Source organism: Carettochelys insculpta, chromosome 2 (assembly GCF_033958435.1).
Source record: "Carettochelys insculpta isolate YL-2023 chromosome 2, ASM3395843v1, whole genome shotgun sequence".
Taxonomy (NCBI): Eukaryota; Metazoa; Chordata; order Testudines; family Carettochelyidae; genus Carettochelys; species Carettochelys insculpta.
Genome location: NC_134138.1, coordinates 241,883,702 through 241,910,376, shown reverse-complemented (window position 1 = coordinate 241,910,376; position 26,675 = coordinate 241,883,702). Strand labels below are relative to the sequence as shown.

Below are 26,675 nucleotides of genomic sequence, written 5' to 3'. Positions count from 1 at the left end.
GTAGGTAAACAACCTAAGTACACATAGGATAATCAGACACTTAGCAACCTCCCTGAAAGCTGTTGTGCCTTTTCTTGAAGAAATCTGGCAGCAACGCTGACATATAAGTAATTTATTAAGAGCATTATGCCTGAGCTATAGAGAAGTGGCAAATAAATTCATCATTGATTTTAATATCAAAGTGATGGCAAGTGACTGATCTATGCAGAATGAGAATTTCTGTACCCTACCCACTTATCATGCAGTTTCCTGGGCTTACTTGTACATGCATCCTTATGAGCTCAAATGATGGTTATCAACTGAAGTATTTTGGGGTTGTTTTGTTTTTTTGTCTTTCTGTTTCTGAATCATTTCTGATTGGTGCAAACATACAGTGTATTCACAGGTATTCTCCAGATAGATCATTTGAACAAGTGTGCGCCTACATTTTGCATATAGAGCTCACTTTAGTTGCTAACTAAGTATCATGTTTATTTAGTCCCCTTAATTGTATGTCATTGTTTCTGCCCCTGGACTGAATGAACTCAAGAGAATAACTAATAAGTAATATGCTTTCACTACACCCTTCTGAATAGATCATCATGAGTATTAATATTACCGATCTTCAGGATCTGTGACCATTTTTATAAATGCCTAAAGATATTTGAATATTTGCCAACAACAAACAAGATGACCCTATAAATAGCAAGAAATCAAGTTTTTTTCCACTCATGCATGTAAGGATCAGGCATAATCGCGGCCCCAGGAACATCAAGGCATAAAGATGAGGGTTACGTGTGACTCTGCTGCCTCTATGTGCTGTCCAGTGGAGCTGGACAGCTACTGGGGGAGGGTAAGAAAGTAAGGTGCACCTCATGAAGTGGTGCAGCTGTGTGTATGCTTTCCTGGGGACAGGGCAGCTCTGCCTCATTCCCAGTACTGGACTGGCTGTACATGGCCCAAATAAGACCTACATCAATATCACCTCAACAAATGTGCCTAAATAACATTCTGCATTATAAAAAGAAGTTCAATTAACCTTGTTTCTGCAGCAGCTAGTTGATTTGCTCCCACAGTTCACTATTCCCTTCTGCAGAAGTCACCAAGCCCAAAAATATAAAATTCAAGTCATTCATAGCCAAAGCCAAATTGCCTGCATCCTCCCCAGAGCCTTTAGAAATCAGGTCTGACTAAGGAGTTGACTGTCTGTAATCTGTGCAGAGATTTAACAAAAGGGCAGTGATATCAGATTCTATGGAGGGGTAAATGTTTCATCACTGGGATAATACAGGTAATTCAGCTCCAGCAAGGAGTCTTCTCACCTCAAGAGCTCTGGGTAAGCTCGAAAGTCTCCCTCTCTCTCTCTCTCTCTCTCTCACCCTCACCGAAAGAATTTGGTCCAATAAAAGCTATTACCTCATCCGCCTTTTCTCAAATTTTTATACACACAGGCTTTTTTAGGTGGACCATTTCTTGGTTCCACTGGTTCCCCTTAGTAGCCAAACAGTATCCTCATGGTGATGTTTATTTATTGAAAGTATTTATGTGGAAAGCAACAGAAAAAAGTTAACGTGAGTGGTTGGTGCGGTGAGGGTGGGGAGAAATTAAATGTGAGCTAGCACTTAGAGACAAGAAGAATTATAAGCCAGGACCAACCAGCTCTGTGGTCAACAGCAATGCTCTGAAGGCCACAGTTTGGTAACCTTCTTACTACACAGTCTCACCTCAAAAACAAAGCTCTAGCTGAAGAGCTATCACTCTGACCATTTTTAAAACAATGGGGTTGTCTTCAGCTCTTCTTGACTTAACAGGTTTATAACATTCTACACAAACATTTCTCTAACTTCTTACTATTTAATCACAGCTGCTAAGTCATAAAGTGTTCTGCCACAAGAGATACAGCTATTTTCAGCAGGTAACACACAATATGCTATCTTAAGTATTCATCATTTAAATGAGTCAAGAAACTGTATAATGTGTTCAACATAATTCAACCTAATAGCCTGACATCCCAAATGACAAAATGCCAGGGGAGTTTGTTCTGTTTGAAGACAAAATTATTTTCACATTGAAAATCTTTTACCACTTTACAAGCCATTTCTTTCCCAAATGGGCACCAGCCATCGCTGAGGAGAATGACTGAATAGTTAATGAACCTAAGGGTACTGAGGGAATTGGCAGATGTCATTGCTGAACCTTTGGCCATTATCTTTGAAGACTCTTGGAGCACAGGGGAGATACCAGATGACTGGAAAAAGGCAAACGTAGTGCCCATATGTGAAAAAGGAAAGAAGGACAATTCAGGGAACTACAGACCGGTCAGCCTTACCTCAATCCCTTGGAAAATAATGTAGGGAATCCTCAAGGAATCCATTTTGGAGCACTTGGAAGAGGGGAAAGTGATCAAAAATAGCCAACATGGATTCACCAGGGGCAAGTTGTGCCTGATCAATCTTATAGCTTCTATGAAGAGCTAACAGGCTCTGTGGACATGTGGAAGTCAGTGGAAGTGACTTACCTTGGCTTCAGCAAAGCTTTTGATACGGTGTCCCACAACATTCTTGTCCATAAGTTATGGAAATACGGATTGGATCCTTGGACTATAAGATGGATAGAAAGCTGGCTTGGCTGTTGGGCCCAAAGGGTAGTGGCCAATGGCTCAATATCTGGATGGTGGTCGGTTTCAAGTGGAGTGCCACAAGGCTCGGTTCTGGGGCTGGTTTTGTTCAACGTCTTTATTAATGACCTGGATGAGGGATGGGATTGCACCCTCAGCAAGTTTGCAGAGGAAACAAAACTAGGGGGAGAGGTAAATACATTAGAGGGTAGAAAGAGAATCCAGTGACCTAGATAAATTGGAGGACTGTGCCAAACGAAATCTGATGTGGTTGAATAAGGAGAAATGTACAGTCCTGCACCTGGGGCGGAAGAATCCCAAGCATTGTTATAGGCTGGGGACTGACTGACTCAGCAGCAGTATGACAGAAAGGGACCAAGGGGCTATGGTGAATGAAAGGGTGGATACGTGGAAACAGTATGTCCTTGTAGCCAAGAAGGCTAACAGCTTACTAGGGTGCATTAGGAGGAGTATTTTGAGCAGATCTAGAGAAGTCATTGTTCCCCTCTATTTGGCACTGGTGAGGCCACATCTGGAATATTGTCCCCAGTTTTGGGCCCCCCAGTATAAAAAGGTTGTGGATGTACTGGAGCAGTTTCAGCAAAGGGCAACAAAAAATGATTAAGGGTCTGGAGCACAAGACCTCTGAGGATAGGCTGAGGAAGTTGGGCTGGCTTAGTTTACAGAAGAGAAGACTTAGGGGTGATTTAATAGCAGCCTTCAACTTCCTGAAGGGGCGCTCTAAAGAGGAGGGTGGCAAACTGTTCTCAGTGGTGTCAGACAGCAGAACAAGGAGTAATGGGCTGAAGCTGAAGAGGGAGAGGTGTAGGTTGGATATTAGGAAAAACTACTTCACCAGGAGGGTTGTGAAGCATTGGAATGTGTTGCCTAGAGAGGTGATGGATTCTCCATCCCTCGAGGTTTTTAAGTCCCGACTTGATAAGGTCCTGGCTGGGATGACTTAGTGGGGGTTGATTCTGCTTAAAGTAGGGGGCTGGACAAGATGACCTCCTGAGGTCCCTTCCAGCCCTATGATTCTATGAATATTAGTGGAGAAATACTATCTGCAGTCACAGTCATACATCCAGTTTTCAACAAACATTGAAATATCCAAAGTAAGAACCCAAGTTGGTCTCTTCACAGCCTAGGTTTATAGTGTGACTAGTTGAACAGCCACCTCACTGCCCCTCAATGACCTCCCACTTTTAGAGCTCACTCAAGGAAACCATTTCGCAAGGGCAGGGATTCTGATTGCTTTTCTTCCCCTTCTTCTCACTATCAGGGAATGAAATGAAAGTACACAGCTTCCACCCCTCACCCCTCTGCACCTTCCCAAAACCAGCCAGTAATGAGAGTGAGAACGGACATGCTGTGTCCATTCCTCTAGCTCTGGAATAGTGAGATGAAGAGGAAGGAGAGCAAGCAACATCCAGGTACAAAGGGCTTTAGCCTCACCCCGTTTCCCCCCGCACTCTGACAGCTTTGGTTACTGGCCATTGTGCTTCTGGAAGATCATCAAGCTCAAAAAAGCAGCTCTCCCTTTAGTTGACGTATGGCACATGACCACAGCTGCCCTTATGCTGAAGGATTTGGGGATAGTTTCCATTCCTTCCACAGTGCTTCATTTTTGCCAGGGTTTGCACGCCTAGGCCTGGCAGTTTACAGGTCTGTCATCTCTGTGTCTGCTGCATTAGCTCTGAAAGTAAATAATTGCTTGACCCCAGGCATCTCTCTCATTACAAATTAAGAACTGCCCTAGCGGGCATTAACAGCTGGTGTAACTTAGAGCTGCTGGAGCCTCGAAGCAGGAGACCTAACCTTGCACACAGCTATGTCAGCACTCAAATGAAAAAGTGACCTTGTACCATTTGGGGGCTCCTTTCCGAGCTGCACAAGGTGCTCTTCCTACAGAGGAGCTAGCCCTTCATTGTTAGGACCAATTTTGCATTTATGCTTTGTGAAATTTCTTCACATGAAAAAAAGCCTATACACTTTTCAAAATCAGTCTGTCAGTCACGTATATACTGCAGTAAAATGAATGGCCTTGTGCCACAAAATCAGTTGTTCACTGAAAAGCAGCTGAGGAGAACCAAGGAAGGGAGCGTATAACAAAGCTGATAGCAGCAGTATTATGTCAATGGTTATTTCTTCTCCTCCACTATACAAATGGAAAATTTAAATAGTCAGGGTGGCTGGCCAACCATTCTGATCTGCTGGATGAATTGAAAATTAGAGTGATCAGAGGACAGGAGATAAAGGTAGGTGCTCTATTCTGATTTGCCAAAGTTTTCTGAAACAGTCCTTGGGTTCCTCCTTGAACTGCATCATGCTAAGGAAGACTGGTCTGGAAAAAAGGGCACTCACCAATGTGAAGCCAGACTGTGAAGTTACATCTTTTAGAATTTCAGTGAAACAACACTGGAGCAGCTCTCTAAGCATCAGCATAAAGGAACTATTGGCAAGTATACAACTACAACAGAGCTAGCTACAGTTTTAATACCCTACTGTTACTGATTCCAATAGGTTTATTGTACTTCACAAGTGTTGCATTTGAGTTTATAGTACTATATTAATTTCCTTATCTAGGAAGTAATATAGGTTCTCAACATCTTCTCTGAGTTGGATATGGATTAAGCTTTGCCCATGGATTCAGCTCCCCAAAGTATATCGGATGTTAAATCTGTGAGGTTGTCTACCTGGAGCCTTAGTCTGCAGTAGCGTTGGAGTGGTGTAAATTCTAGAATGCACTAGCACATTGCTCACTAAATGACCCACGTGAGTCCCATTGACCTGCACAAGAACAACCCTTGTGTGCTGTAATGTAGTCCTATTACACACATTACATTAACACATGCTAGTTATTACCCACAAGCTCTGTATTCTTGGGGAACCAGGGCACAGCTTCTAGCCTGACTGATGAAAGATCTCCACACACCCTACCCCAGCCTCCACTTGAACCAAACCGATGAGAAGGAAGGTTTACAAGAAGCAATGAAAAGGCAGTGGAGACATACCTAAGCCCCCCTGGACAAGGGTGACAGGATTCAGAAAACTCACCTAGACTCATTTGCTATAAAGACAGAACAAGGAGACATTTCCAGTAGCACACAAAATGGAAAAAACAGAGATTCCAAAGCAAGAACCATACTGAACTCTGGACCAGAAAAGCTCTGTATTATAGGGAACCTCTGCTCCGTATACTAATGAACCCATGGCTGCAAACCCCTAGCTCAGTAGTTAGCCAATTCCAGCAATAAGTCTTTTATTGGTATCCAAAATACTGAAGCTGCCTAATTGCAGCTTCCTTGAAGGAACATCACCCATAGCCAGGAACGATCAGTTCCAACCTGAACAAAGCAATTTTGCTATTGTAACCCTTCTGTTAACGCCAGATGCCTGCCAGAAGGGCCGGGTTCAACTCTTGTGGGGTTTTCCTATCAAGGATACAATCAACCGGCTCGAGCCCCCACCCAGTGGCCTGGGACAATTTCACCCCCCGTGCTGGGTGCCTGTAAGGCAGTTCTCCCCCCACCCCCCCACAAGCACAGAGTCTGAGATAGAAATGGCTTGTTTAATGACCGTAACCTACCCCAAGGTTACAGCGACAGATGCAGTATATCTCAGCACAGAAGAGACAAAACCCCTTTTACCCAGATACCATCCCCATATGCAGTAGAACCCAGTCTTTTGCTGGGGCTCTTGGCCCTTTTCCATACACACACAGTTATGGGGTGTACCCTCTGCGGTGCAGTCCCAAACTCAAAGCCCACAGATACATCACCAGGGCAATACTAGCTGTCCACTTGTCTGTAGCCTCCCCTTGCTGTCACCAGCCGTCTGCCAGTCGCCGTCGTCCGCCGCCGCTCCTACCGGCCGCCCGCTGGTCGCCGTCATCTGCTGCCGCTCCTACCGGCCGGTCGCCGTCGTCTACCACTGCCGCCGCTCCTAGCGGCCGCCCACCGTCGTCTACCGCCGCCGCCGCTCCTACCGGCCGCCCACTGGTCCTGCTGTTGTCCGCCGGTCCTAACCCCACTGCTTGGGACTGCCCTAAGGCAGAACCCAGTGATTTCAGCTCTGTGTGGCCTCAGCTGCCACTCTGTGATTTCAACTCTTGGTATCTCTAGTGTGGGGTTTCACAAACACCCTGATATCCAGCTCTATCTTTTAACAGGTGGGGAGGGTTAGTCAAGCCAGGCTTATAGCTATATGACCAAGGCATAGGCAGGGCCAAGGCACTCAGCAAGCTGGCTCAACCAGTACCCCTCCCCTTGCTTCTCTCACAATGCTTTAAACCAGGGAGCCCTGTGTAATCAATGTCTTACACAGCTAAGGCGACTGCCCTGTCCCCCACAACAACCCAGAGCATTGGTGAGATGTCACAACTCCCACATTAAGTGTCAGCTTAAATTGTGATTTTACAACTACATGTTTACAATAGACCAAATCTCATGGCTTACTTGCTACCCATTAGGCTTTGCCTGAAAAGGTATCACACATGCACACCTTTTGCATTCTCATGCAGATGACCTCTGGGAGACTCATTCCTCCCAGCCTTCAGCAGCACTGCATTCCTTCTGCCACATTCCCTACACTATACTCCCTTGAGCCATCAGTTTATCCATGGACAAATCTCCCTCGAACTGTTGCTCTTTCCCTAGAAAAACCCCCACTCATGCTCAAGTAAAGTGTTCTCATGCCTGGATCCAAAATCTGCATCAGTTCCATTGAGACTTCACCTACTGATCATGCTGAGGGCTCTGCCTGCCTTCAGCATCCAGACCCTCTGCTACTACCGCTAGCTGGGAACCTTGATTACACTGACATACCATCACTGGACTGAACCAGGTTACTCTCAGAATCACAGGCACATTCTCATTTTCCTCAGCTAACATCATATATGCCATCATGTGCCAACAATGCCCACATACTATGCACATAGGGCAAATGGTAAACACTCTTCTACAAAGAATAAATGGACACAAAGCAGACATAAAAAAAATCTTAATTCGCAAACCTGTCAGCCTGCACTTTAATGGAGTGGGCCTTCTGTTAATGACCTGAAAGTCTGTGTTTTACTGAAAAGGAATTTTAACATTCTCCTGCAAAGAGAGAGGGTGGAACTCTCTTTTATATTCAAATTCGACACGTTAACACATGGTTTGAACCAGGACATCAATTACCTGGCCCCTTATAAGGACTCTTTTACATAGTTTGCTTTATCTGACTCTTGACTTCCCCCCACCACCACCCCTCTGCTCTTCTGATTTGCCCGCCTTGATTACAATTTTTCTGATTTGTCAACCTTGATAACAATTTTTGGTTCTCTGTGCCTTAAATATCGAGTCTGTCCTGGTATGGCTATGGTCTGAAGAAGTGGGTCTGTCCCACGAAAGATGACCACCTAATAAATTATTTTGTTAGTCTTTAAATTGCTACTTGACTGCCTTTATGTGTTCATAAGGATGTCTTACTTCAGTCATAGAATCTGAAGCACAGAGTATTGTAAACACTTCTGGGCAGCACAGTCAGTCCCTATCAACACAAATACGGAAACAATCTGGTTTCATAGCATAACAGAGTCTTATCCCACACGGCATTTCTCCCAGCAGGGGAGCAACCCATGAAGCATAGTGCAGGACACCAGCCATGCCAGAACATGAGATCAAAGGTTGCCTCCTTATCTTCACCCCAGCCTTCCTATCCTTGGAAGAGATAAGGTGAGTTTGTGTCATTGTCCTCTGCAATCACACTTATTTATCTACAACTCAGGTACAGGAACTGTAAGTACTTCCATCATACTTTGCAGGGCTTGAAATTCTCATAACAAAAGGAATCCTTCTGAAACATATTAGAATTCCTCATACACAATGTGCTCCTTCTCCTGAAAGCTCAACTCATGCAGTAGATTTTGAGAAATCATTTATAAAATCAATCCTAAAACTAAAACACTTAATTGCACAGATTGCAGTTTTGTTTCTTGCAAATGCAGGTAAGCTTGTACCCACCTAAAACCATATAAATTCTATTACACGACCATGAAATTTGAACCAGCGGTAGTGACACTATACTGGAAGAAAACTGCTGAATATACTGTATATGGCGTCCCACTTGGCCATGCAAGCAGACATCATATATTCTGTACTCTGCCTGCCAGAGAATAGCTGCCCCTTTTCCTGGGGCGATTGTTTTAATTCTGTCAAGGGACAAATAAACATATCTACAAATTCCCAGCAAGGATGTACATAAGATGTCTCCTCCCAAGACTTATTGTAGTAGCACCTGTAGCATATACAGGCTAAAAATACCCCAACTCCAAATGAAAATATTTCCTCTCAACTTTCTGGGTAACAAAGTTCTTTAATGTTTTTGTTTTTGAACCCTTACCACTTCCCAGGAAAGACTAGCTAGGGATAACTACAATTGCAGACACAAATATTTATTATTTTTTTTCTTTTGCTATTTGAATGATCTGCAAATAAAATAATTTAAGTTTTCCATCCAGAGATTTTTTTTTTATTTTTGATATGGGAAAATTTCTTCCACAGGATACTGCTTTCTGTAGATTTTGCTGAGGGTGAAATTAGTAATGAACTCTAGAGGAAACAAAGAAATGTGGTACCACTAAAATAAAGGGGTTTCGTTTTCTGTGCACAATAAAACAAATATGCCAGAAACTAAATTCCAGGTTCTACTACATATAGAGTTGACACACACACCAAAATGCAACCACCATTATAAAATGAAGATCCACCTTGGAGAGCAGAATTACCACATAATATATCATAGAATTATAGAACTTTGATCCATAAGCACAAATCCTACAGTACCTACCAGGAGGAAGTGTCAACGTTACCTATCTTCTGATGAGACAAATGACTACAATGAAGAACACCAGAACCATATTTTCACAAATGTAAAAAACCTTAGCTTAGGGAACAAAGCATGGAACTAAAACCTTAGACTTTGCCCAAAGGCAAACAGTTATACAAATGCATATTTGTATTGTAGGAAATCCAGCACTGGAGGTAGATATTCATTATCATAATTAGTTTTGAAATCTGCCTTCAGGCAGTTTCCAGATGCTCTGATCCAGGTCTATACAATTTGTCATTCTCCCTTTGTGATCATAACAGCTGATATGTTCCCTTTTAACACTGTGCCTCTAGGCAGTACATCAAAATGTAGGACATATTTATCTTTTTTTTGTAAATAGTTGAGTGCTTTAATAGCAGTGAATCAACCTGAAGGTTTATTAAAATATGTATTTAGGCCTTCATGTTGCATAATAATAGCCACAGTCGCAGAAGGATTCGAAGTTCAGATACACTATACTTCGAAGAGCCTGCGCTACTTCGAAGTGCCTTTACTCCCCAAGTGCTGGATTTCCTACAATACAAATTTACTACCCAAGTAAAGGTACTTTGAAGTAGCTCAGGCACTTCAAAGTGCCCGCAGCTACACAGGATGCCGGCACTTCAAAGTATGACATTTCAAAGTTGCCGCAGGGGGAGGGGGGAATATTGGCCTAATGAAGTGCTGCATATTCATCACACCACTTTATTAGTAATCTCCCATCAGCCTGATTACCATGCCCGCTTTGAAATACAGGGCAAGTGTAGATGAAAGTTAAGGTTGTTCATATCTTTCAGCTTCTTGTTTTCCAACCTCTCCCCCATTTCTCCAAAGTATCTGCTCTGATCCGTGCCTTTGTTTCCCCACTTACGCAACCTCATCCTCCCTCTCCCCACCCATATACCCATTCCCCTCATCTCTGATCAGTGAAGAGGTTCCCTTACTCTTTTCAAAGCAGGCAGCTAGTCAAACTCATTGCTATCTTTTGAAGGAGTTGCCTGTGTCTTAACTCATCTCTCCCCTCAGCCAACTGTGTCTTCTGGTAACACAGTCCAGGTTGTCTTCCTCCATTTCCAAATGCAATCCTCTCAAGACAACTTTCATAAGCTAGAGGGCAAATATGTGCAGAAGTCTGTGCGCATGCTTATTTTTCATTCTTATCTCATCCCTTTTATACGGAAGGTTTATGCCCTATAATAGATCAGATCCACTTCAGAAGAGCTACTGGAACATACGTTGTGTGGTAAAAATAGAATTTTAGTAAAATACAAATTGTGATGAAAAATGTCCTTTTTAAAGAGTTTTGGCAGAAAAACAGGCACGGGTGCTGAAGCTTTTGGTGGGTGTGAATCTTTTTTCCACCATCAGCTCTACAAACTCAGCCATTCCTGTACGTGACATAGTACAAAAGAAGGCACATTTTCCCACAGCTCTGAGAATGTGCACAGGCAGGGAAAAAGTCATTTGGAAAGTGAAGCCTTATAAAGATGGAGCTGCAAAAGTACACTGTAAAATCCCTCAGTGTAGCTGAAGCAAAATAGAGCCCTGAAAAATGGGGACTAAAATAGAATAAAGGTATAGGCCATCTTTATATACCTTTGTATGGTCTTACCTTAATTATCCACAGTTAAGGTGAAACTACTGCTGCCCTAACAGCATGGGGCAAAGAGAAACCAGCATATGCTAACAATATAGCATCTCCCCATGTAACAAGATTTCAGAGAGGGAGCAATTAAACAGCTCAGAAGGACACTGGTTCAGATGTCCCTAACTTAAAGGTCACAGACCAAAGTATGAATGAGGTTAGGCTAAGCTTCCACAGCCTGAGAGAAACGACCACCCTCTGCAGCCAGAATGGCTTCTGTTCCCCTCTCCCAGCTTTCTGATCCTGTTCAAAGAGCCCTGTGCTAGAGCAGACCCTGGCTTCTTTGATTACACCCCAGACTGTCCTTGCCACAGAATTCAGTCTGTCCTTTGGGGTACGCCTACATCGCTGCTAGGATGTATAATTGCCAGCATGAGTCATCACACACAGGTGCTAATAAAGAGCAGGTGTGCTTTTTTTTTCACCAATACTTGCTGGTACCAAGCAACAGCACCTCAGCAGTCCCAGCCATGGGACTAGCTGGGACTGGGTGGGGGACTGGTTGAGTTTTAAAAAAAAGGCACTGAATAGCGGCGTGCCCATGGTGGGACAGGCAGCAGCTTGGGCTAGCTACAACTTCTTCTGCCTCCCTAGTAAGTACTTGGGTTGAATTCTTATGTTGATTTAAAATAAGGCTTATCTTTAATTAATTCTAGCTTATTTAAACTCAATAAAAATAAGCCCACTTTACACAGTTCTAAAACAAACTGAAAGTGTCCATGAAGCATTTTCCACTGGATTATCAGAATCAGTTTTAAAAATGCACTTTAACTTAAAATGATGCACCTTTTTTTGCATGGACAAGTCCTGCTGTCAAGAGATCCCACCCTTGAAAATCCAAACAGGTTGTGACATTAGTCTGGCGGGTAGAGGGAAATGCATATTTTACCTACTTTTCATGCTACAAGATGCAACATTATCTATTTACAATGCAGTGCATCACATTCTTAGTGATTCTCGTGAAATTTCTATGGTCCAGTTATTGCCAACAACTTAAACAGAAACAGGAACAAAAATGTCTCACATTAGCTTCATTGTCTGAAAACAATATTAGGAATTTACTTGCAGCACAATATCCTTGCTGGGCAAATTCTTCCCCAAGGGGAAATATGGTTATAACTTCTGAGGGCTAAAATTTCATTAGACTTAATATGACCCTTTAATAGTAAGGCTGGAATGTCATCAGATGGTAAAGGACAGGAGCAGTGTACATCCCTTTAATACACAGTCCCATTTGGCTTGAAACTTAGCAGCTTTTATAAACATCCTGAACTTTTATATATAACCTAGTTCAAAGTGAGCATACACAAGAAAAAAATTTACATTGTAGCTAAATTAAAATCCCACAAAACTAAGTTATATATGCCAAGTTCCACGGGTCTCAGAGCGGTAGCTGTATTATTTGGTACCTGCAAAAATAACAAATAGTTCTGTGTCACCTTAAAAACTAACAGATGTATTTGGGCATACGCATTTGTGGGTAAAAAAACAGTTCATCAGATGTATCTGATGAAGTGTTTATCATCCACAAAAGCTTATTCCCCAGTTTCACAGTTACTGAAATGAGGCGTCAAGGTTAATATACCATAAATATATTACGCATAAGATTATATGATTTCCCCACATTTCAATTGCTAAATTCAAACTGAACTATGTTAATGAAAAAAATAAGTAGTTGCAGTACCCCTTGACTCAATCTATATTTAATGAGCATTGACAAGCTTTTTTATTTTTATGTGGAAGGCAATAATTGTACACCATCTGCTCCTAGTTAAATGGAACTAATTCAATTGTTAGATTACAAATGTAAAACACAAAGCTATAAATACTTTCAGCTGAAATGGACCCTCAGCTAATTTCCCCACCGATTGCTAGTAAGAGCTACCAGAATTAATCCGAAGCTGTGTTAAATCCAATAAATAAATTAGTGCATGACATGGCATAAACACTACATTGAAAATTGTGTTTCGAAGGGTGCATCTACACTAGCCAGCTACTTCGAAGTGGCCGGCACAACGTCGAAATAGCACATGTTGCGTCTATCCGAAGATGGGAATAGCGCCCTACCTCGACATTCAACATCGAAATAGGGCGTGTGTAGATGATCCGCTTCCTGCTACATTGAAATAGTGGGGTCGTCCATGGCGGCCATCAGCTGAAGGGTTGAGAGACGCTCTGTCCAGCCCCTGCAGGGCTCTATCGTCGCTGCGTGCAGCAGCCTTTAGCCCAGGGCTTCTGACTGCTGCTGCCTCTGGGGGTCCATGCTGTGTGCACGGGATCTACAACTGGTTGTCGGCTCTGTGGACCTTGTGCTGTGCAGGCTGAGTGTTTCTGGGAGGGGACCTTTAAGGGGGCAGTTGGTCTTTCCCCAGAAGGGCTAGTCCAGCCTGTGACCCAGCCACAGTCTTTGCTGGCCCCTTATTTCAACAGCGAGCACTTGTGTGTGTGGACGCTCTGCATTTCCTTCCAGGGAGGCTCCTTTCGACATTCCCCGTCACTACTTCGACGTTGAACATCAACGGCACCAGCCCTGGAGGATGTGTAGACAATGGCTACGTCTACACGTGCCCCAAACTTCAAAATGGCCATGCAAATGGCCATTTCGAAGTTTACTAATGAAGCGCTGAAATGCATATTCAGCGCTTCATTAGCATGCGGGCTATCGCGGTGCTTCGAAATTGACGCGCCTGGCCGCCGCGCGGCGCATCCAGACGGGGCTCCTTTTCGAAAGGACGCCACCTACTTCGAAGTCCCCTTATTCCTGTGAGCTCACAGAAATAAGGGGACTTCGAAGTAGTTGGCGTCCTTTCGAAAAGGAGCCCCGTCTGGACGCGCCGCGCGGCGGCAAAGCGCATCAATTTCGAAGCGCCGCGGCAGCCCGCATGCTAACAAAGTGCTGAATATGCATTTCAGCACTTCATTAGTAAACTTCGAAATGGCCATTTCGAAGTTTGGGGCACATGTAGACACGGCCAATATGTGTCGAAGTAGCCTATTTCGATGTTCTCACTTTGAAATAGGCTACTTTGACCTAGTGCGCTAGTGTACACGTAGCCGAAGTGTTGGTAATGTGTGGTATCACAGTGGATATGCTGAGCTATGCGGATTTCATATTTAAAATCAAAGATGAGAAAACTAACCAGCAAAATAGGTTGATCTTGTGAGGTGCTGCCCTCGGCTCTCTTTGAAGTCAATGGATATTTAAAGCATTTAGCAACCTGCAGAATCAGGCCCTGTAATAATCCTGCCCCGACACTTGTCACAGACCACCAGTCAAACTGATTGATTAAAATGATACCATTTGGTATGTGAAATAAGTATGTAAAGTACCAGCTTTTGCAACGATAGCCTTGACATGCAGCAGGTTTCTTATTTGTTCCTCTTCCCTTCCCCTCCCGCTGCCAAAAAAAAAGTCATTTTTCAAAAGTGCTGTAGGAAATTTTGCAGCAACTAGCTAGAGAGGCACACAAACCCCTGAAAAATGGCTCCTTGGTAAACTAAATTGAAACAGCTGACCAAACCACTAGGGCATCATAGATTTCAACTAGGTAACACATTGCAATAAAACTGAAGTAGCATAAGGAATGTAGTTATAAAGAGAGTACAGTGCTTAAGAGGGGATGAGAAAGACTGATGGAAATAAGAAGAAAACCTAATGCAGGAAATACAAAACATTACTCTGCCCCTCCATCTATCACAAGAGCGAGAAACTGCCAGTGCACTGCTAAGGCACAGTTCACCAGGGTTAGCTGGTGGCAGGCTGCCAGACGCTTTGTTCACCTGAGTGTCTGCAAACCTGTTGGCAGCGATTCACCTTTCTCAGTCAGTGGGAGCATCTGGAAGTAGTAGCCTGACCCACGTCACTTTCTGCAGCTCCCATTAGTTGGGAATGACAAACTGCAGCCAACGGGAGCTGTGAGCAGCCATGCCTATGCAGGCTCAGGTAAACAAAGCATCTGGGGGCTGACCAGGGACCGTGAACTGGAGGTTCCCCATCCCAATCTATCCCATGTATTATAACTCACATTTACCTAATTACTTCATTAATGGAAAAAGGCCTTGAAAATACAGTTATCTTATCCATTTCCCTCTGCCAATGCACAGTATTGCCTGGGCATAGCTGGGGGATCACTGAAAACACCTGAGACCCTACTCTCAGTCCAAGTGCATGGACCCAGCACTGACCACAACAGTCCTGCAATGCAACTGCAAACAGAGGCGACTAGTGCAGGGATTCCGGGAGCGGGCACCAGCCACGTGCCCCTGCCCTGCCACTTCCCCCCCCATGATCAACCTCTCCCCACCCTCTCTCCAACCATGCTCTGCACCCTCTCCCTGCTCCGCCCCCACCTGCCTCTTCCTATGGGGAAATGCTGTGCTGCTTCTGGGACATAAGGGTGGCAGTCCATCACCCAGAGTGGTGTGGGCCAAGAACAGCACAAGCTATGATGCTCATGCTGATCTCAGGCCATCCTGTCCTGGGGGAGAGGTGGAACTACTCCCCTTTCCCTCCCCCCACTGGAAGCAGCATAGCGCTGACACCGAGTGTAGGAGGTGGGGCGCATGTGATCTCCTGTGCACCTCCTCATATATCACCTCTGATTGCAGAGAAAATCCTGCTCAGTCCAAAGTTGGAACACACCCAATGTTAATTTTTCTGGGAATTTAACTGCTGAAATCTAAGAAATCTCTACTGAGCACGTGAGAACTTCAATTTTCCAAGGCTTATTACTTTACCAAATTGGAGTGGCTTTTCAGGAAAAGGAAAGATATGCCTTTGAATCATAAGCCAACCCCTCGCCCAATTTCAAGTCCGTTTCCAAAGCATAAGGGCAGTAGAGCTCTTTAAAAAAGACATTTACTTTTTTTTATTAGCATGGATAAAACAACATATATTTCCCTAATTTTATTCTGAGAAATGGCTGAACCATTTTTACTGAAATTTAAAAAAACAGTGCCTAATACAGACATCCAGTATGGAAACTTCCAGCGTGAACAGTTTAAGTTTTGTAAATGTATAAACAACAATGAATGTGATGCTCTAAGAGGAAGAGCCAGACATCCTTAGTAACACCCAGTGCTACCAGTCTGCATCTAATATTTCCGCTATGGTTGTCAAAGAATTAAAATATTTTAAAATGTGATTATATATAAATTATTAATATCAAATCACATTTTAAAATAGCCATGATTGTTTTCAAGACAATATACATTATCAAGAATTTTTAAAATACAGATAAGAAGCTAAATATTTTAGTGTATAATTCTTATTTTTCCTCATTTTCAAGAGATAAACATTTCTCCTTTTTCACCATGAAATTGAGCTAAGGTTTTTTCAAGAAGTTTCTTTTAAATAGATGTAAATGTTTTATATATTTTAGTTCTGTGATTCATATAAATGCTGAAAGGATAGATGATGCATAAAATATGAAGATGCATGGAGACTTGTAATAAAACGCTTCCATTTTATTTATCATTTCTCTGGTTCCAGAAGTTCACTCTTTATTAAAATCCCACTAACCATTGTAGAGGATCTGAGTCATTAAAACTACCCTATTTCTTGTGTTAATGTGAGAAAAAGTCCATTGAATTCTGTTATGTAAATATGTTACTGATTTAAAATGTAGATGACAAATACTCATTAAGGGATTCCTTCAAACATGTTTTATTCATCAGACAGACAACTGTTACATTATGGTTTAAAATATGAAGTCCTGTTAAAATCAAAATATATCCTGGAACCTTCTCAAAATAAGGTGGGGGCCTCTCCCTATCTCTGTCTGCTCCTTCCTCTTCTGCACCACCCGCCCCCCATCCCCTTGAAGTGGAGTATCACTACAACAGGAAGATTGGCTGGTGCCAGACCAGCTCCTTTTCACCTTAAGAATGGTGTCATGGCTGTCGCTAGCTTTCAAAGCTTGGAAAGTCAATAGTTGTGCTGTAGGGGGCTGTGACAGTGTTGCAGGGGTGGGGGTGCCCCAGAAAGGCTTTATTCCCAGTAAGGAAGCAGATGTAGAAAGACTGGAAGTCAGGAATTCTCTCTACAGTCCATTCCTCCACCTCATCCATAACCTAAAAGGAGAGGAAATGATATCTCTTCGGAATAAAAATTGGCATTCTAAAGAGATTAGGGCAGTGGACACAATTTACAGTGAGGTTTCATCACAGTAAATACAAATACGCTGAAGCTAAATTGGAGATTTCTGCCGCACTTCCTTTATATTCCAGTATTAGAAACTCACATAAAGCCTAAGCAATCAAGCTGCTGAGTCCTTTGCAGGAGTTTAGGGAAGAAAAATGCCACCGTCAGGCCCACTGATGGGGGAGGGCAAAGGGGTAGTTGCCAGGGCATGGATCTGGGTACCCTTCCCACCTTGTCCCAGGGCCCACGGTAGCTAAGGGCACTTCTGGATAATGTTGCGGTGTTCTGATAATTGTTAACATTGTGATCTGTTATTTCATGTCCTCTGGAGTTTCCTGGTCCTACTTCCATGCTAGAGGTACTGGAGGGAAGCTTGCAATATTGGTCTAGCAGCAGTAAATGTGCAATTAGCCTGTCAACCCAGAGTAAGGTGCAGGGAGGTGTATCTCTCTGCCTCTGGGAGCAGCATGCTTTGTCTTTATTTGTGCTGGGGTTCCTCCTCATTATCATTCTGAATTCTAAGAATAAAATAGTGTAACACTGTGACCCTGTAGAAACTTTATCTTCTCTGTGCATATGCTGTGACCATAACACCCACAACTTACGAGCATGCTCCTAGTCTAACCTACAGATAGAACCATTAATTGCTGCCCCTCCATGAGTCCTCTGTAAGGATTTCTAGACACTTAATCCAGATAATCGTTATCCCTGAAACTCCAGTGTGGCTTTACTGGGCACATGGTGAGCCAGTGGCAGAGCATGGATCTTAGTAATAAGATGTTTGTTCTTGAAAGTCATTTATAAAGTACTTCCTATATCGTTTTGGAATTGAGTTGCCATGGATCGTTCCCCACGTGCTACTCCTTCTGCCTGAGCCGTCCTTTCCAAAAACACTAGGGCTATGTCTATACTGCCCCATCTTTTCGAAAGGGACATGGTAATGAGCGAGGTTGGAAGATTCTAATGAGGCACTGCCATGAATATGCAGAGCCTCATTAGCATAACAGTGGCTGCAGAGATTTGAAAGTGCTGCTTTCGAATCATGCTCTGCCTGTGTAGATGGAGGCCTTTCAAAAGGACCCCCCAGTCTTTGAAAGCCCCTTATTCCTATTTAGTTTTATGAATAAGGGGCTTTTGAAGGTTGGGGGGCCCTTTCAAAAGGCCCCCATCTACATGGCCTGCACGCGATTTGAAAGTGGAACTTTTGAATTGCTGCAACCACCATTATGCTAATGAGGCACTGCATATTCATGAAAGCACCTCATTAGCATCTTCCAATCTCGCTCAGTACCATGCCCCTTTTGAAAAGAAGGGGCTAGTGTAGACATAGCCTAGATGGTGCCTGGCCCTGCTGTGAGGGCAGGGGACTGGACTTCAAAACCTCCAGAGATCCCTTCCAGTTCTAGTATTCTGTGATTCTATAGTTGTGAGCAAGGACTCACCACAGAATCACCTGGTATTATAAAATTGTATGGGAGAAAGTATGCATATAGTTTGCAAACTGTACTAAGAATCAGTATATCTGGAAGAATAAAGATGGACACGAAAGCCTACAGGAGAGTATTGTACAGAATGAGTTTATCTATAATCTGAGAAAAATTAAAAGCATAATAGTGTCAACTCATGGGCTGTGTCTACACTACAAAAATAACTTTGAAGTACAATTTCAAAGTAAGCAACTTTGAAGTTGAGCATCTACACATACCCTACTTCAAAGTTAAACTTGAAAGTAGGGCACTACTCCATTCCCAGGAACGGAGTAAGGACTTCAGAGTTGGGTTCCCTACTTTGAAGTTAACTTCAAAGTAAGGGAAAATGTGTGTAGGCTCTGTTCTGACGACTTCAAAGTAGTGCCTAACTTTGAAGTTAGTTTCTAGTGTAGACACAGCCATGCTGTCTCAAAAATTAGCTTTGCTTACAGGTTTGATAATGCATGGTAATAAAATTCAGTGCCAGACATGATTTCCTCCTCCCTCCCTTCTTAAGCTATTGCCATGTGTTCTGCCTCCCCAAAAACTACCTTAATAGCTTTTTGAAAAAAATAGTTTTATCATAAAGTCACCTCCCTCTCCTGTTTACTTCTGCCCTGTAGGTGATATGTTAAGTAGCTTTATCTTGTCCCTGTTCATCTAGATGGTGTTACTTACCTATGTGTGTGACAAAGCAACTATCACAGGATTTGCACAGAAAAGAAATGGGACTCGTTTCTCCAAAAAACTGTTAACCTATTTCAAGGATTTCATATAATTTAAACCACCTCTCCCTTTTGCTGAATAGCTCTGGAGTAGCTTTATATGCACATCAGATTTGATTTAAAATAAATTAGCCTAGCTTATATATGACAAATAAACTATACCAGCTCTGCAGAAATGTGTTCAGAAAAAATGTATTTGACATTTCTGCAGCTGTGCACTGGTATGTGGAATAGAAATCAGGAACAAAAATAATGCCCATCTACAATAGCCACTTTTTGAAGTTCAGAAAGTAGAACTTATGTTCATTTTGTGTTCCTTAAACTCAGCATGTAATATTAAGAATTGTTAAACATTCATATTGATTTTAAATTATTATCAGTGCTACACCTATAAAAAAGGCACATAAAATCATTAAGGGATTAACCATACTTTATAAAAGCACTGTAATTTTGCTAGTTCCTATGATGGCCTTTGATCTTGATATCTCCAACAATTAAATGAGTATATGAAGCCCAATCTAGATTGCCTAGCTCAATAATATGGAATGTAATAAATTCTTACCACTGCCTACAAGTTAGTTCAGCTCCTCACCTCTGCTCTGGCTTCCTTTACACTCTTAAGAGCTAAGGGACTGCTTTTTCGTTTTATACCATAAATTCAAATGGCCTTAGGACTTCTCTGACACTGGTATATCAGACTGATCAATACCCACCCTAGGATCCAGGGAAGACAAAGGTGGCTTAAATCCCCGCATCTCAGCTGGATTTGCATCACTTTGCATCCTATCTGGCTAACTGGCCATGTCAGGATCACCTTGGTCTAAGTAGACCATAGAAATACCAGGGTCTCCTGCTAGTTAGTAGCTGATGTTGCTGAAGAAGAGGCTTTAGGCTGCAACAATCTCCCATCACCTTGATACTTCTTTGGGGTTACTGGCAACTGTACAAATTAGAGCAACAAGAGGTCAAGGTACCTGTGAGGGTAAATGGAGGTCTTCCAATGGGTACATGAAATGCTCCAAATATTTGCCTAGTTTTACAGCAGGCTACCTAAAAAGCAGAAATCAAAGCAGTACAAACTAAAAATCCATAGAATGACTTTTTATACTACTATATAAACTAAACACTAAAATGTAAGTATAATATTTATATTGAAATTGATTGATTTAATAATTATGTGTTAACAATGAGAAGGTAAGCAAGTTTTCAGTAATAGTGTACTGTGACACTTTCGGTTTCATTTTGTCAATAAGAAAGTTGTAAGTGAGGTACAATTTGAGGGTACATGAGATAAATTAGAGTCCTCAAAAGGGATACAGTATCTAGGGTGACTGACAGCCACTGAATCAGAGCACCCCTGAGGTTCCTCTCAGAACACAGGTAAAACCCAACTAATTCAATTCCAGCTGAGATGCAGGGATTCAAGCCACCTTTGTCTTCCCTGGATCCAGACTGGATATTGATCAGTCTGATATCCCATTGTCAGAGAAGTCCTAAGGCCGTACTAATTTGTGGTACAAAACAAAAAAGCAGTCCTGTAGCACTTTGAAGACTAACAAAGTAATTTATTCGTTGATGAGCTTTCATGGAACAGACCCGTCTGGTGACTGCCTATAGCCTCAGGGAACATACCAGTTTCTGCTTCTGAAGGTATCATATCGTCTCATCAAGACAAGGGTGCTCCAGTCAGAGTGATTTTTTTAATGTGTTAGTCCTCTCTAACATAGGTGCTGGACATTGAGATGCTGCTGCCCCCCTCAACCCCAGTTTGAATTAGTTTCCATTGCATTGTGGGCTTACAGTTTGGCCCACTGGCTGTGAACACCCCCACTGTACAAATTGCACTATGAGGAGAGAAACTAAAAAAACAACAGTCAGCAGAAATAACACCACAAAAGACCATAGCCCCAAAAGACATCACAGCCACCTCTGTCACTTTCCCGCTTGGATGTATGAGACACAATCCCATTCTGGGCACATCCCACTTTCCTGACACAAACAAACCCTCATCTTGCTTTAAGATATTATAAGAGGAAGCTGTATGCCAAATTTGGTGATCCCAAGCTCTTATCATTTAGAGGAGTTCTTGATCAAACAGACATACATACAAACTCTCTAAACTATATAGTAGATATGAAGCCTGGTGTGATGTTTCTGCACGAAAGGCATTGTATGAATGTATTATTGATGTTATTAATAGTGCAGTGCAGTAACACAACACCTACCTTTGGTGTCTCCAACACATTTATTTTAAGGAATTTTGGAGACATTTCTCTAAATGTTGAGTATCTCTGACTATCATCTCCCTATTGTTGGGTCCAGTTCCATACAGAACTGAGCGGCATGCACTTACTGAAGACCATGTAGTCATGCAACCTCACTCTCTCCCTGACATCAACAGGAACTGAATTCTGTGGCATTCCTTCTACCCACTACTTTCTATTATCCAAAACTGCCCAGTGGGCCATGCCAACAAGAAAGGAATGGAGCCACCCAAGAGCGACACACCCAGGTTTGCCCGAACCTGCAGCTATATCAAACGCATGGTCAACTCGTGAATAACTGGAAATAGCTGCTCATATAGCCTAATGAAGCACCATTTATACTTGACTATTGTCTGCCACCCACAGATTATTGACAAATGAATCTAGTGCATTTCCCTTACCATATTAATGTCTAAAATGGTACCACCATAGTCAAAGTAAACCGAGGACTTATTATTGTTAAAGTCACTTCAGTGTAATCTTTATTAGATACAAGACTGGGGAACAGATGCTAATTAGCAAGATTACCAATTTCAAGACATAGCTTCCTGAGTTAACAACCACTTTCTTAAGAGAATTCAGCACCCTGCCCTTCACATTTATTCTGCAACGATTGCTGAATTCATGTCTAATTGATTGAATGCCTATTAAAATTCTATTTTGGAAAATAAAACACCAGGATATCTAACAGATAAATGACCAGTCATCTATCACTGTTAGGGAAAAAAATCATTTATCATGAATTATTTAAAACTGAAATAGCTCTTCACAGAAGACTCGAATACCTTAATACCAGTTAAGGATGGGTGGGAAGAAGTAAGTGTTCCAATGGACATTTCATGAGCAAATAGAAATTATAGTTCAGAAGCCTGGTAATTTTTCAATAAATGGCAGGTGTAGCTTGATATTTACAATTTACCTTGAATCTTCAGCTGGGGATATTAAAAGCCAATTAATACGGTAGCATTTTCAAGTAAGTCCCAAATACAAAATGATAAACACAACATTCTTCATGACTTTGAATGAAACATCTAGAATATTCAACCCTGCTCATTTGATAGAAGTCCCGAAGGCTGTTTTTCTTTATTTAAAAAAAGAAAAAAACTAATTAACTAAACTGAGCAAATACAAAAAATGCCAGTTTGCTAAAGGACCTGGAAAAAAATAAGTTACTGTCAAAAACAATAGGATATCTGCAGTCCAGGCTTCCCTGCCACTCCTTTTCCACATGTTGAGGGCAGAAGGTAACAAACAATCTTCGGAACAGATTTTCATCTGCTGTGAATTGTCATAGCTTCATTAACTTCAGTGGGATTATGACAATGTACATCAGTTGAGGATCTGCCCCTTTATGTCTGTTCAGCTCTTTGGCCTTTTTGCTGAGACTATGCACAACAAAGGTGCTATTCATGGTGTTGGTAATTTTTATGATATGGACTATGAACTGGACTGAAATATCTGATTCATTTCATATAAGATATACTACACAGCCACTAACAGATGGTAATGACTTTCACTCCCTGGTGACAGGACCCAAGCACTCACAGCAATGGCTGGAGCCATGTATAGAGAGAGCAGGTTTATTACAAGTTTACAGCACAGAGCTGCCAGAAAAGCTCGTTCCAGACCAGCAGCACAGTGACTTAACTGACTGATGTGGAACACTATCCACTAGTGACTAGAATAAGACTACCAAACTCATTTCTTTCTACGAGCCGAGGAGGATTTGAACCCATATTTAAAGATTAAAGAGACTAGCTCATAATTTAAACTGAAACAATCAATACAAGGTGAAAAATAATAGCTGCTCAGGACTAACTCCTGCAATTAGATGTGCATGAGCACTGGGGTGCATCCAATATCAGGTTATATCTTTAAAATTTTACATATTTTTGGCTTATTTCATACAGAAAACCTAAAGGGAATGTTAAGTTCCAGGCAAAGAATTTCTCTTAATGACATGCTTGAACTTCTTACTGATATACAATAGAGATATGCAACCCAAGTCATTATGATTTTATCACTGTTCTCCATTACACCTTTGGAGAACATCTAAATTGTTGCACTAAAATTTCTCACATTAAACATGCCAAAATATAAAAAGAATAATAATAATAGCTGAACAGTTCCTCAGGGACTGAAAAAGGTGCTAAGATGTATGGTAGCCTGCTTTTCTGTAGCTGCTGACTCATTCATTCTATTTCATCCTGCTGAAATGAAGATGGTATTTTCCCGCTAATAGGAAATGGATATTTCTTTATTTAAAAATCCTTGTGCACGTCTTCTTCTAAATCTTTTTAATGGAAGCTCAACACCTTTACGTTCTTCTTCAGAATACCAGAAGAAAAGCCTGGAATTTTGATTCCAAAAAAGCCTGGAATTTTGAGTTCATTTCTAAAAATGTTTGCCATTGACCTGAGATCACAGTCCCAGAACAGGCATAATCAACCTGCACCTCCTGCACTACTTTGTTTTAACACTGTACTACCCCTTTTTATTTAAAACACACACACACACACACACACACAATTGGGATGATATAGTGCAACTTGTGCACCTGCAGCGCGTCTCTGAGCACAGAGCCCTGAATCAGCAAGGAAGTTAACTATGTGCCTTCAGTGGGACAAATAACTTGCATAAAGTTAGACTTTTGCTTATTTAGCTTGATGAATCAAGAATAAGCCCCTCTTCCTAGTCATGTATGTGTGTGTATATGGATGTGTACTGCACAAAAGCAGATCACTGCCTATCAGTACATTGTATATGGTGACTCACTAAAAACAATACTTGAAGCAAAAGAAACTATTGTAACTACACTCTCACTTTGTGTGCACTTCTCTTTCTAATGTTTAAAAGAAAAAAGGAGTCATGTAGCACTTCAAAGACTAACAAAACAATTTATTAGGTGAGCTTTCGTGGGACAGACCCACTTCTTCAGATCAGAGCCATACCAGAACAGACTCAATATATAAAGCACAGAGGTCCAAAAATTGTTATCAAGGTTGGCAAATCAAAAAAAACTGTTACGAAGGTTGGCAAACCAGGAGGGTCACCCCTCTCTTGCCGCCCCTCTGCTCTTCTGATTTGTCAACCTTAATAACAATTTTTGGACCTCTGTGCTTTATATTGAGTTTGCTCTGGTATGGCTATGATCTGAAGAAGTGGGTCTTTCCCACAAAAGCTCCTCACCTAATAAATTGTTTTGTTAGTCTTTGAAGTGCTACACGACTGCTTTTTCTGATAGAATACAGACTAACATGGCTATCTCTCTGTCACTATTTAATATATAAAAGTTTCTTCTTAACATTGCAACAGTTTGTAAATATAAAACCAAAGATCTTTTCCCTCCATTAAATTGCACACTAGTACTTCAATTCCATATATTTTTGTTGCTAAGGGTTCTGTGGTTTGGAGGAAAGATGTCAAATACTGTCGAATATATGTTTACCTTTTGATAGTGGAACAAAGAGTGTGGAATACATAGAATACTGTATATGCTCGGCCACAAACTCGTACTATATTTCTAAGTTTCTTAAACCTCTACAGTACTAACTTTACCTCTAGTCGATTCTAGGCTTTCCTGACTTGAAAGGGGTGGTAACTTCCTCTTGAGCTTGATCTCTAGCATGGCAGCAGACAGCAGGATCGCTAGATTTATTCACTAGTCAGGGCTTGTCCACACACAGTTGTTCTTTTCTATAGTCTCGATTCTGCTAAAAGCACAAGTGGCCTCAGGGACTGGAAAAGTTGTACAAAAATGTGAACACAAAGAACCCTAGTGAAGTCCCATTTTGACATATCATATCAACACGCACTAGGGAATAGTTTGTGTATGCCAGCAGAGTTAATCCAGGCCAATTAGTACAAGACATACTGGTTCACATTATATATGCTCTAGTGGTTTGCACTAATATTCCCTGTAGATAAATCTATACAGTCATTGGGCCCAACTACGCTTTCAGGACATGGCTGCTTGAAACAAACCTGGGGCCCTTTTTGTAGCTCTCTAGCTGCACAGTTGATGATTCAGAGCAGAACTGTGCCCATCCATGATTTAGCAAAACAGAAAATAGAGTGAATATATAATAATTTATCCACTTCCTTAATCTGCAAGCAACTGCTCTGTCTTTCTAGGTTATTTACAGTGCCCTCTCAGTGCAATCGTAGGGCTGGAAGGGACCTCAGGAGGTCAGCTAGTCCAGCCCCCTGCTTCAAGCAGGATCAACCCCTACTAAGTCAACCCAATCAAGAACTTGTCAAGATGGGACTTAAAAACCTTGAGGGAGGGAGAATCCATCACCTCTCTAGGCAGCTCATTCCAGTGCTTCACCACCCTCCTGGTGAAGTAGTTTTTTTCTAATATTCAACCTACACCTCTCCCTCTTTAACTTCAGACCATTGGTCCTTGTTCTGCCACCTGTCACCACTGACAACAGTTTCTCACAGTCCTCTTTACAGCTCCCCTTCAGGAAGTTGAAGCCTGTCATTAAATCACCCCTAAGTCTTCTCTTCTGTAAACTAACCAAGCCCAAATCCCTCAGCCCCTCTTTGTAGGTCTTGTGCTCTAGCCCCTTAATCATTGTGTTGCCCTCCACTGAACCTGCTCCAGGGCATCCACATCCTTTTTATACTGGGGAGCCAATAACTGGACACAATATTCCAGATGTGGCCTCACCAGTGCCGCATAGAGAGGAACAACCACTTCTCTAGATCTGTTTTAAAGTATATGGAGATACACATCTCATAGAGCTGGAAGGGACCTTCGGAGGTCATCCAGTCCAGTCCCCTGCCTTCTTGGCAGGATCAAGCACCATCACTTTTTTTTTTAAGATAATCTGTTTGCCCCAGATCCCTAAATAGCCCCCTCAGAGACTGAGCTCACAACCGTTGGTTTAGCAGACCAACACTCAAACCACTGAGCTACCCCTCCCCCACCAATAACTGAGCACTTTACACTCATTAGTGTCTTTATCCTCCGAACA

The 26,675-nt window shown here is 42.1% G+C and overlaps 1 protein-coding gene across 1 annotated transcript in view; it reads right to left on the bottom strand.

Annotated features, from left to right (window-relative positions):
- The window catches only part of MALRD1 (MAM and LDL receptor class A domain containing 1), a 532,671-nt gene that overhangs the window by 501,042 nt on the left and 4,954 nt on the right, over positions 1-26,675 (bottom strand). The gene's annotated exons all lie outside the window — the stretch shown is intronic.